Source organism: Capricornis sumatraensis, chromosome 17 (genome assembly GCF_032405125.1).
Source record: "Capricornis sumatraensis isolate serow.1 chromosome 17, serow.2, whole genome shotgun sequence".
NCBI lineage: Eukaryota > Metazoa > Chordata > Mammalia > Artiodactyla > Bovidae > Capricornis > Capricornis sumatraensis.
This window is the reverse complement of record NC_091085.1, coordinates 51,204,416-51,215,659: the sequence shown is the minus strand read 5'-3', so window position 1 is coordinate 51,215,659 and position 11,244 is coordinate 51,204,416. Positions and strand designations below refer to the sequence as shown.

Below are 11,244 nucleotides of genomic sequence, written 5' to 3'. Positions count from 1 at the left end.
TGTAAGTATTTTAGGGGGCAGTGCTCTGAAGCTATGCAAATACCTGTTTCTCATCAAAGTTTGTATTAACTAATTCACTAGTCTCCCTAATCTGCTTACCTAACTCTCAGAATTCATGAGCACTTTACTCTCATTCCCCAGTTCTAGTGTCTCAAACATCACCAACTTGCCCCCACAGGCCCATACAGTGTTCACCCCATCACCAAGAGTCATTCTTCAACTTTATGGTTTACCCTTCACCCCATGGTGGTTGGTGTAAATAACTGAGTTCCACACGCATCATTAACCCGCTCTTATGAAGCACACTCTTTAGACTCACTCACCTTCATTCATCCAAATTCTGCGCAAAAGGGCAGCAGAGTTAGTGAACATACTTTAGGGTTAGGGGGTCAGGGCTTATAACACCCTGGGCTGCTAAGAGATGTGCCACCCCTCAACTTTCCCAGGAAACACGCAGAGCTCTGGGCCTGTCCAGGTCTCTCCTATGGTCAGCAGAGCCTGGGTGCCCGGCAAGGAGTTACCTGTGTGGCAGCTGGTCACATTAGAGGCAGGACCATGATGAACAGGTTGCATGAGGACCTCCATGGCGTTTTCCTCCTCCCCACTTTTGCAGACACGGCTCTATCCTGAAAGTCCTAGAGCCCTGACTTGGCAGCTATATCATGTCTGTTTTGGAGAAAATGGACTAAAGTGTCTGGAGCTGACCCTTGACAGACAGGACCTCCTGCAGAGAGCCACCTATGTGGGGTCAGATCTGTGGGTGAAGGCAGGAGGCTCCTCCCCCTACCCTCCTCCACTCAGCCCCTGAGGGGTTGGGGCTCTGCCCTCAGAGTCCTGTCAATCAGGCTGCCTGCTCAACCACTTCCCTCCCTGCTTCCTGGCTTGACCCCAGGCCCCTCTGAGAAGAGGCATGTTGGCCCCACAGTCTGTCCTGCCAGCCTGTCTATAAAAGGCCATGGACACCAGTGAGACGCCATGCCCATGTCTTCTCTTTCTGTCTCCCCTACTGAGATCAAGACACAGCGGTTGCTCCAAACTGCTGATGGCAGGTGGAGAGGACTGGAGGGAGGTGAAGAGTGGAGCTGGCTACTCCTGGACATTCAGAGCTCCAGGAGTGTGGGGACTGGGTGCAGGGTACAGTGTCAAGCTCCAGGGTGCCACCCCTCTTCCTCCTTGTCCTCATCCTCCCATGGCCCCCGGAAGCAGAGAGCTGTGTCCAGAAGTCCCAGCGAGTCAAGGCCAGAGGGCCCACTCAGCAGTGGGTCAGCCTCTCCCACCACCCACCTTGGTCTGGAGAGAAAGGAACAGAGCAGAGGGTGCTGGTGTCCATCCCTTAGGGCTGCTGTAACAAAGTACCGCAAGGAATTAGCTCCCTGGTGGTGCAGCGGGTAGGACTCTGAGCTCTCACTGCCTAGGATGCAAGTTCAGTCCCTGGGTGGGGAACTAAGATCCCACAAGCCATGTGATGCAGCCCAAACAAACAAAACCGCCCAAGGTTCCACAATTTGAGTGACTTAGAACAACAGGAATTTTTGGTCTCATGGTCCTGGAGGCTGGATGTCAATCTAGGTGTTGGCAAGGCCTGAGAGCACCAGGGGAGGATCTGATTCAGGGCTCTCAGCTTCTTAGAGTTCTTGTCTTAGGACAGCATAGCTCTGGCCCTCACAAGGCATTTTCCCTGTGTATATGTATGTCCAAATTCCCCCTTTTATACCAGTACCCCTAGGGTTAGGGCCAACTTGAATGACTTCATCTTGACTCATTTTCATATAATGTCATAGTCATAGGTACTGGGGGTTAGGATTTCAACACATGAACTTCTGGGGTTCATCATTCAACCTATAGCAGTGTTCTTGTCTCTGCCAGCGACGACCTTCTCCCTGCTGGCCCCAGATGCCATGGCCCTTCCTGGAGCAACCCCATCAGGCTTACTGGGGGCTCCATGCAGAAGACCCCACCCCTCCTGGCTGCAGGACTTGGGTCTGGAGCTGGAATCCTCTGCCCAGTGAGGGCTAGGAGGAGACTGTTCTGGAGTTGGAGGTGCTGAAGTATTAAAGGTGCTGAGCCAGAGGGCACCTCCCTGGGGGCTTCAGAGTCCCCTATGACCTGGACAGAAAGCACTTGCAGCTCTAGCCCCCCAAGGGGAAAGAAGGGGAAAGGAGGGGAAAGCCCCTCCTTCTGTCTGAGACAGGCAGCCCCTCCCCTGTAAGCCTGTGGGGCTCTGGGGTGTGGTGGGAGTGTGAGCAGAGCTGCATCCATGTTGGTGTGGCCAGAGGGCCCAGACTGCCTCCTTCATATCCAGAGAGTGGAGGGTGTGGACGGAAGTGAGGTGCAGACACCATCAACTCTAACCCAGTATAAAAACACTAGCATGGAGCCACCACCCCTTGGAGCCACCCCTGAGGAGTCCCAGGTCAGTGTGTGTATAGGCGGGGCTTCAACTGAATCTGGGCCCCTGCAAGGTTAGACCACTGGGAAGCCTGTCCTGTGTGGCCAGCGATGGTGTTCACTGGACTCAGATGCTTGGACCTTGAAAAGTGAAAGCGAAGTCTCAGTCACATCCAACTCTTTGTGACTCTATGGACTGTAGCCTAGAAGGCTCCTCCACCCATGGAGTTTTCCAGGCACGAGTACTGGAGTGGGTTGCCATTTCCTTCTCCAGAGGATCTTCCCCACTCAGGGATTGAACCCAGGTCTCTGGCATTGCAAGCAGATGCTTTTACTATCTGAGCCACGAGGGAAGCTTGCTTGGACCTTGGTGGTGCCCAAGTGAGAAGTCACCCAAAGCTTCGTGGTTGTGGTTGTGGTAAGCCATGCCCCCGACACGTGGGGCCCAAGGCACCTCCGTGTCATCACCTGAGCAGGATGCTACCCTCCGACAGCCGTGCTGTCCCAACCTAAGCTCAGGGACATGGGTGGGAGGGCAGATTGCAGGTGTGGCTCCTGTGGGACACATGGTATCGGATGTGGGCATGGGACCTTCGTCCTTGTGTTTTGCCCCAGGCTTCTCTTTACCTTCTCACTAGAATTTCAGCAGGACCACAGGCAACCGTTGAGTCAGGGGATTGGGCAGCCACCCTCTGTGGTCATAAGGGAGTAAAGTCTTATGGTCGCCCTCCTGCTCCTGGTTTCGCCTGGCAGATGCAACCAACTTGCATTGTGTATCAGTATCAGTTCACTTGCTCAGTCGTGTCTGACTCTATGCTACCCCACGAGCCCCAGCACACCAGGCTTCCCTGTCTATCACCAACTCCCGGAGTCCACCCAAACCTATGTCCATTGAGTCGGTGATGTCATCCAACCATCTCATCCTCTGTCATCCCCTTCTCCTCCTGCCCTCAATCTTTCCCAGCATTGTGTAGTTCTGCACTATTTCCTATTGGAAAAAATCCACATGGGAGTAGATCCGAGCAGTTCACACCTATGTTTTCAAGGGTCAATAGTATTTTACAAAAGCATCCCTGGTTAAGGTGTTCTTCCTCAGGGTGCAGAGTGGCGCTTCTTACAGAAGCCGTCACAGAGGTCCTCCTACAGAGCTGTACATGCACACAGGGACAGGCCAGTCCCACAGCCACCCGAGGGCCAGTGCCCCTGTGCTTTTGCTTGAAAGAGTATTCTCATGTTGATGCTGTTGGAAAAAGTTGACACATTGAAAAGTGTGTGTTAAAACTCACAATATTATTTAAGTTTAAATGTGGTTTTTATACCAAAATGAGAATATGTTAAATTTTTTTTCTGGTTTTAATGGAAGTAAACTCATTAACAACTTTTCCTTTTTGTTGTGAAAGTCACAGTTTAATAAGCAGTATATTTGTAATACTACAGAAAGTGAGTCTGTTTTGTAAACATGGACATCCTACACTAAATGAAATATGTAAGCATATCAAGCTTTGTTATTACAATCAGAATTTGTTAAAGGTCCTTTAACACTCAGCTATTAACTGTGAACCCAAGTGGTCCGGGGTCTTTTCCAGTGGAAGATTTCTAAGCACCATCCCAAGCTTTTCTGTACTAATTGATCTATTTGTGTGTGTGTGCTCAGTAGCTTCACTCCTGCGGTCTGTTTACACTGTCCTTATTTTTAGGTCTACTTTGTTAATGTGTGTTTTTACCAGGAAACCATCGTTTTTATGAGTAAATCGTCATTATCGTCTAGGTTTCCAACTTGAAGCAGTGGATTTCTCTTATTTGACTTCAATTTTTCTTCTCTTTCTGGTTTTCTACAGAATTGTTGCAATTGATGAGCACGTACTGATACATTATTTTGAACTGCAATCCATATTTTATTCAAGTTCCCTTCCTTCTACCTTTTTATGTTCCAGGATCCCATCCAGGGCACCACATGACATGCGGTCGTCGTGTCTGTTCAGGCTTTTCTGGGCTTGTACAGTTTTCGAGACTCCCTTTGTTTTGATGCCCATGACCCTGTGGAGGAGGACTGGGCAGGTCCTTTAAGGCTGTCCCATACTGGGATTTACTTGGAGTTTCTCTCACGATTAGACGGGTCATGGGTTTTGTGGAAACAGATCACAGAGGTCAAGGGCTTCCTCACCACTTTGTGTCAAAGGAGCAGAGCAGGCTTTCAAGACACTTATCACTGTTGATGTTAACTTCAGGCACCTGGGTGAGGTCCTTTGTCAGGTTTCCCACTGTGTGTTGAAGCCTTTCCTGGCTGCTCCCGTCAATCCTGACCGCTCCCTTTTCTGAGTTTCTGTAGCTCTGATATTCAAATCACAGTGTAGTCATCTGCCTCCTTCCTGTAGTATCTGTTCTCTGGGAATCACGTGTCTGAGAGTCTCCAGAAAGTTGATAGTTTCGGGGAGAAGGCAATATTCTGCTGTTCCTCCTGCCCCTGGCTCAGCCCTGGACTCATGGTAGGAAGGCGATGTGATTAAATCAAGCTTCGGAATTGAGTCCCCCCAAACCGAGTTCCTCTGCTGAGTTTATGACCCCCCTTTCTATCCTTTCTTCTTCCTTTTCTTGTCCCATCTGTGCTCCCCTTAGGACTGAGAAGGATCAAAGAAAATGGGAGGGGAGGTTGAAACCAAACAGGACTCTGCAGGGCCCTCCCAGGTACAAAAGACCCTCTCTGTCCCCCATTTCTTGTTTGTAGAGAAATGTTTATTCTCCTTGGCCTTTCCTGAGTACCAATGAGCAGACACGTGTAGTTTCTAGTTAGGAAAGAGAGAATGCAGGCAGGAAGGAAAAGCAGACCCAGATGGTCTTAGAGGAAACAGCCCTCATAATTGCCATTTTTAATGTTTGTGTGTTTCACCGGTTTTCGTGTCCTCAGAGGCAAAACAGCTAGCAGAGAGGAGATGAAGAGGTTGGAGTCAATTGTCATCTTGTGATGTTTCTTAATCATAGTTTTGAAGGTCAGAATGTCTCTGGGTTTGCAACCCTCTGGCCAAGTGGTCCATGGCTCGGGTGTAGGTGAGCTCACCTTGCTCTGGAGAAACAACCTGACTTTGTGTATTAATGATGAGACCTGCAACAGCACTGCTAGTCATCTGACCCTGGGGTGAGAGTCAGTGGGCACAGGGTTGAGGTCAGAGGGCACAAGAAAGTGGGTGAAGTTTTGGATAGAGAGGTTAGTCATGAACTTGGCCTGGGAGCTCAGTTTTAGGGGACATGGTTTCATGGAAGGTTGCTTCTGAGAACAGAGATTAAAGGGGGACTGCAGCACAGGCGAGGGAGACACAGGGATTCTGGTGGTGGGAGGAGAACTTGTAGATCAGAGAGCTAAGGAAGAGTTTGGAAGTCTGGCTGATGTGGAGGAAGGAATTTCCCTCCACCTCTTCTGGCTGGTCTTAGATTTAAGTTGATAGGAAAACAGATTAACAGGAGAAGGTCACATAAAGGTTTAATAACAGATATACTTGGGAGAGACCCAATAAAACTGTAACTCTCCAGAATGCTCTAAAACCTCACCTTTTCTTTTTTTTTTAGAGATAATTATATAAACATTTATATACACATTTATATAAACATTTATAAACACAGAAATGGTTACAACAAAGGTGGCCATATGAATGGGTATATATACATATATGAATTTTTATATATAAATCTGTCTGGCGACTGACTGTGGGGCTTAGGAAGGTAAGTCCAGTCATCGCATTTCCCCTAAACTCCCCCTTTTCTTCAGCTCCTCTTGTGCGGTTTCACAAAGAACCCACAGCTCCTTGGATTGGGAATGGGGAGATAGAGTACAGGGCCTCAGCTGGCAGAGAAGGGGAGAAGCTCCAAGGAAAACCATAACCCACACTTCCTAAGCCCCCTTGACCGCTTTGGGGATCTCCTGCAATCACGTCTAAGCCCTTGCCCCTTTACAGATAAAGGGCATCTGACTCCGCATCTCTTTCCAGCATTAGGTAGGAAGTGAAGTGAGATCATGAGGGGAGGACAACGGCTCCCAGGATGGGGGTCCTGGAGGAACCTCTATTCTTTTGCCAGCAAGAATAGAACGGGAGGCTGTTTGCATTTAGGGCTCCCTCTTATCTGACATCTGGGAGACCAGCCTCTAGCCCTTTCTCAGCCCAAGTTTGGAGCTTTATAAGGGTAAGGAGAGAGTTAGTGCCCATGCTGGAAATGTCTCTGTGAGGTCATTAGTGAACCCCTTCCCTGAGCACCAGCCCCCAATTTTAAAACCTTTGCTTAGGTGGGGAGGCTCCTGGATTACAACACCAGCTCAGAACTCTGCCCATCAGGAGGGCTGACGTTCCTTCCAAAGAGGAGTTGGGAAGAAGGATGGTATCCTGTGAACCAAGCCTGTGCCTGCGGCCCAGGGAGATGGAGCCACGGTCTGTCAAGAAGAGGATTTTTCCCACCAAGAGGAGTTGGGGAAAGAAGGGACCAGGACTTCCTTCCCTTCTTCCCAGTGGACAGCAGCACAGGTCTCTATAAACTCGCCAGGTGCGCCACCTGGGTGGGGCTGCAGGTGACAGTGAGGCAGATGTCCTTATGATGCTCCACTATCTTATAGGGGTTTAGGTCAAAGGAACACTGGAATGGAGGGTTGGGGTTGCTGTCCTCACATCCCCACCTTGCAAGACTGCCCCAGGGGACTGTTAGTTTCGTGACTGTGGCTACTGCTGCTGTGGCAGCTGTGAAGCCTGGGGGGCCTGGCATGGGCCTCAGGACAGACTGAGAACATGATCTTCATTAACAAGATGCAGGATCAGCTGTTGCCAGAGAAGGCTTGTGGGCTGGCTCTGCCCCCTAACCCCACCTTGCTGACAGTGCCTGCCTTGGTGTCCCTGCTCTTGGGCATCAGCATGGACACAGAATCAAAGTCAGACCAGCTGATGCCACAGAATCCAAGACAGACCAGCCAAGTGTCCATTACACAGAACATTACGGTGGTCACTGTGCCATCAACAGATCTGATGACCGCTGGAGTCTCCTGTTCTCAGAGGTGGAGAAGAGAAGTGAGTCAATCAAGTGTCCCGATTTGGTTATCACGTCCCTCTCAGGCTCCCTTGTGACCACAGCCTCGTTGGCTCAGACCTTCCCCGTTTTAGCTCTCATGACTGTCTTATCTCTTCCCCCAGCTCACAAGCCCTGCAGGTAGTCCCTGACCTCTCTAAGGAGGTAGCATTGACCCCCGCAAAGGAAGGAGGTGGTGGTGGAGCTGGCACCATGGCTGCCTCTGGGGCTCAAAGAAGAACCAGGTGCTGGAATCAGGGCTGCCTAAGATGAATGACCCATATGTTCTTTCCTCTAAGGATGAGGATGGTCATCAGAAAGACAGCAAGACCTTCAGGTGATGGATGTGCTCCCTGACTTTCTACGCAGGTCAGAGATGCAGACCCACTCCAAGTCACACACTGGGGCCAAGCCCCACAAGTGCCCACCCTGTTTCAAGACCTTCGCCAATAGCTCCCACCCAGCCCAGCACATCTGTATCCACTGAGGGGCCAAGCCACCTCAGTTGTAATTTCAATGGGAAATCCTTCTGCCAGCTCTCTCACCTCCAGCAGCACACCCAAATCCACACCACGGACAAGCTGTACAAATGTGCATACCCAGGCTGTGAGAGAGCCTCACACAACTCCAGCCTGTAGGCCCGCAGGCTGCAGCACAACAAAGATAAACCCCTCAGGTGCCACAACTGTCACCAGGCGTACACAGTTGCAACCTCACTGGAGGGGCACCTGTCCACACACACAGGGAAGTAACCCAAGGTGCACTCTCTGCACCCTATGTGTTGGAAACGTGCTTGATGAAACATGCACAAACACAACTCTCCTGATCGCCAGCAGCAGGTGCAGCAGTGGCAGTGACCGTGGTGGTTCAGACCTTCCCGTTAAACAACACCTTCAGCTAAAGACAAAAGACGAGGTGTAGGGGATAGTGGTTTGGGACCTCAAAGGGGAGGAAGGCAATTCACATGCAGATGGAAAAGCAAATGTTCGGTAAACAAATTGTTGGGCTGCACCTGCAGGCCTGCATGTCCTGTGCTTGCCCAGCCTCAAGACAAGAGAAAAAGTCTGGAGTCAGAGATGGCCACAGAGACATCAGTGGTTTAATGGATGGGGGATCTTACATGTGTGAAGTGAAGCCCTTGAGCGACACCCCACCATGTGTGGTAGAAGGCAAGCAGGACAGCGCAGCAGTCTTCCCTATCCAGGAGAAGTGAAACCATGTGTAAGCCCCATTTTCTTGTTTTTTGGAGTTAAGGCTGATTCAAGAGTTAAGTAGGAAATGAGAAGATGTGGAAACAAAGAGTAACTGTTGAGCTGTGAAACTGGTAACAATTTAGACTATAATTCCGAAACATAGAAGAATTACCCAACTCCAAGTTCCCTAAAAGATACAGATAAAGGCCTGACACAAACCAAGTTGTTTTTACAGGAAGCAGACTCTCTCCTGACTGCAACACTGTAAACCTAGACAGGTTGAAATCGGAAGGTTGATGATAGTTCAAACTTTACCTTGATGCCAACCAATCCGAGGACTGAACATGGGTTGCTTATGCCCTGCTTTGTGAACACTATAAAACTCCTCACTAGCCCCTCCTCCAGGTCGATCACACAGTCTTGAGGTCATTAGCCTGTTGTGAACCCTTTGCCTGGCTTAAAGCAATAAAAGCTACTTTTTTCTACTTCACCCAAAACTCTCTCTTGTTTCTATTCGGCACCAGTGACAGAGGCCGAGTTTTGTCAACAAGTCTTGATAAGCACAGATTAAAAACCAGTAATATTTTAGGCAAAAAAAAAAAAAAATGTTTTTCAACTATATTTATCAGCTTACTTAGTCCTATATAATTAGTTTTTTTTTTTTTTTTTGGACAGTTTTATGAAATCAGAGATTCCATTAGACTTTTAAAATACCTTGCCTAGTTTAGCAGTATGATTTAAAAGTTATCAGAAACATCCTTTCAATGACCCTTCTTTTTTAAAAATTTATTTGCTTGTTTATTTATTTTTGGCTGCTCTGGGTTTTAATTGCTGTGCTTTCTCTGGTTCTGGTGGCTTCTCTTGTTGCAGAGCACAGGTTCTAGGTGTGTGGGCTGAGAAGCTGGGGCACATGGGCTTAGTTGGTCTACCTTATGTGGAATCTTCTTGAACCAGGAATCAAACCTATGGCCCTACATTAGTAAGTGAATTCTTATTTACTGGACAGGCAATGAAGTCCTCTGTGACTCTTTTTGAAGATATGGCAGTTTTGCAAAGCATCAGCTTAGCTGCCTGTGGATGATAAAAGTCTTTAAAAGGCAAAGGTTAAGATCTGATTACAATTCTTCTTGGCAAAGAAGCTTATCCAAGTTGTGACATGCAACATTTTAAGATAACAACTAAAATTATAACATTATACCAGGACATATACAAATTTCAGGAACTTTAAATAATTTCTAGTGTACATATTAATAACATTTATTCATATTGCATAATCTGAAGAGGCTTATCATTCATTTGACAATGCTTTCTGTGCAACTTAACATACTAAGAAATTATAGTCAATTCCATATCTATATCTCTATATATAATTTTTTTCCCCCCTGAGATGCCTCAGGAGCTCTCTGAAGCATCCCAAAGCTAGCTGAAGTCAAAAGAACTGTCAGGTAGTTAGTATAGGAAAAATGAGTTCAAAATGGCGGTGACTAAAAGACAGACTGAAAAACCTGTGAAAGTGGAACAAAAGAAAATCTGCAGACTGGCGTGAGAACCTCAGGTGAAACAAACACACCCCCTTCTTGGCTAGCCCAATTTTCATAGGGCAGGCTCAAGGGGGAGGAGACAAACATATAAAAGGAGGAAGCCAAGGTGGATTGGGGCCACTCCTATGGGGTCAGTCTGCTTTCACGCCTCGGGGGTGTACTTTCTTTGCTTGCCAAATAAAACTGAGCTGTAACTGAGCTGTGACACTGGCCCGCTGTTTCAAATCTTTGCTGTGGCGAGACAGAACTGAGGAAATCATACTCTCCCCCAACATGTCTTTAATTAGAATTTGATAGTAGTTTGTAAGAAATATTTAAAAAAATGTTTTTTAAAAAATTTGGTCATATAGAGTATTTAAGAACAAATATAAATCAGTTAAAGGCAATATAGTTCAAACAATCTGTTATCAGACACAGCATTACTTCGTCTCTTAGCAAAGAGGTACCAAGTCTGGTCCTGCATCAGTCTACTATTAATAACAAAATCTATTTACCAAATTGAGTGTAATCTAATCTTAGCCTATGTATAAAATTCCTTTTTTACCCCAAACATATCCCATTTTCCTACTGTATAGTGAAATGTTTTATTATTTTTAGTAGCTTTAGTTACATATTTAAATTAGAATCCCCAACTCTTAAAAACTTTAATTTCTAGTGAAAACCAAGAGGCAAGTAATAGTTAACAAAATCTGGAGAGACTGTTTTAGATTTTTTGAGAACACAATTATTCCTAGGGAATTTACCTAAAAGCTCTTATCTTGTTCACTTTTAAAGTTTTACCATATCAGGTTATTTTTCTCTCTGACAAATTTGCAAAAGATATAATAAGATTTCATTTAATTTTTATTAAACCTAGGTGCAGTAAAAGTATTATACTTAATGTTGATAACTCTGAAGACATGTCTTTATTAATTAGATCAACAAACTTGAACATTAATACCATGTATTAATTTAATAATATACATTTCCCAGTTTATGTACTTTGGCCACCTCATGCGAAGAGTTGACTCATTGGAAAAGACTCTGATGCTGGGAGGGATTGGGGGCAGGAGGAGAAGGGGACGACAGAGGATGAGATGGCT

The 11,244-nt window shown here is 47.0% G+C and overlaps 1 pseudogene; it reads left to right on the top strand.

The window, feature by feature from the left end:
* The first annotated feature begins 2,257 nt into the window (after positions 1 to 2,257).
* Positions 2,258 to 8,225, top strand: LOC138093545 (zinc finger protein 384-like; annotated as a pseudogene).
* The last annotated feature ends 3,019 nt before the right edge of the window (positions 8,226 to 11,244 follow it).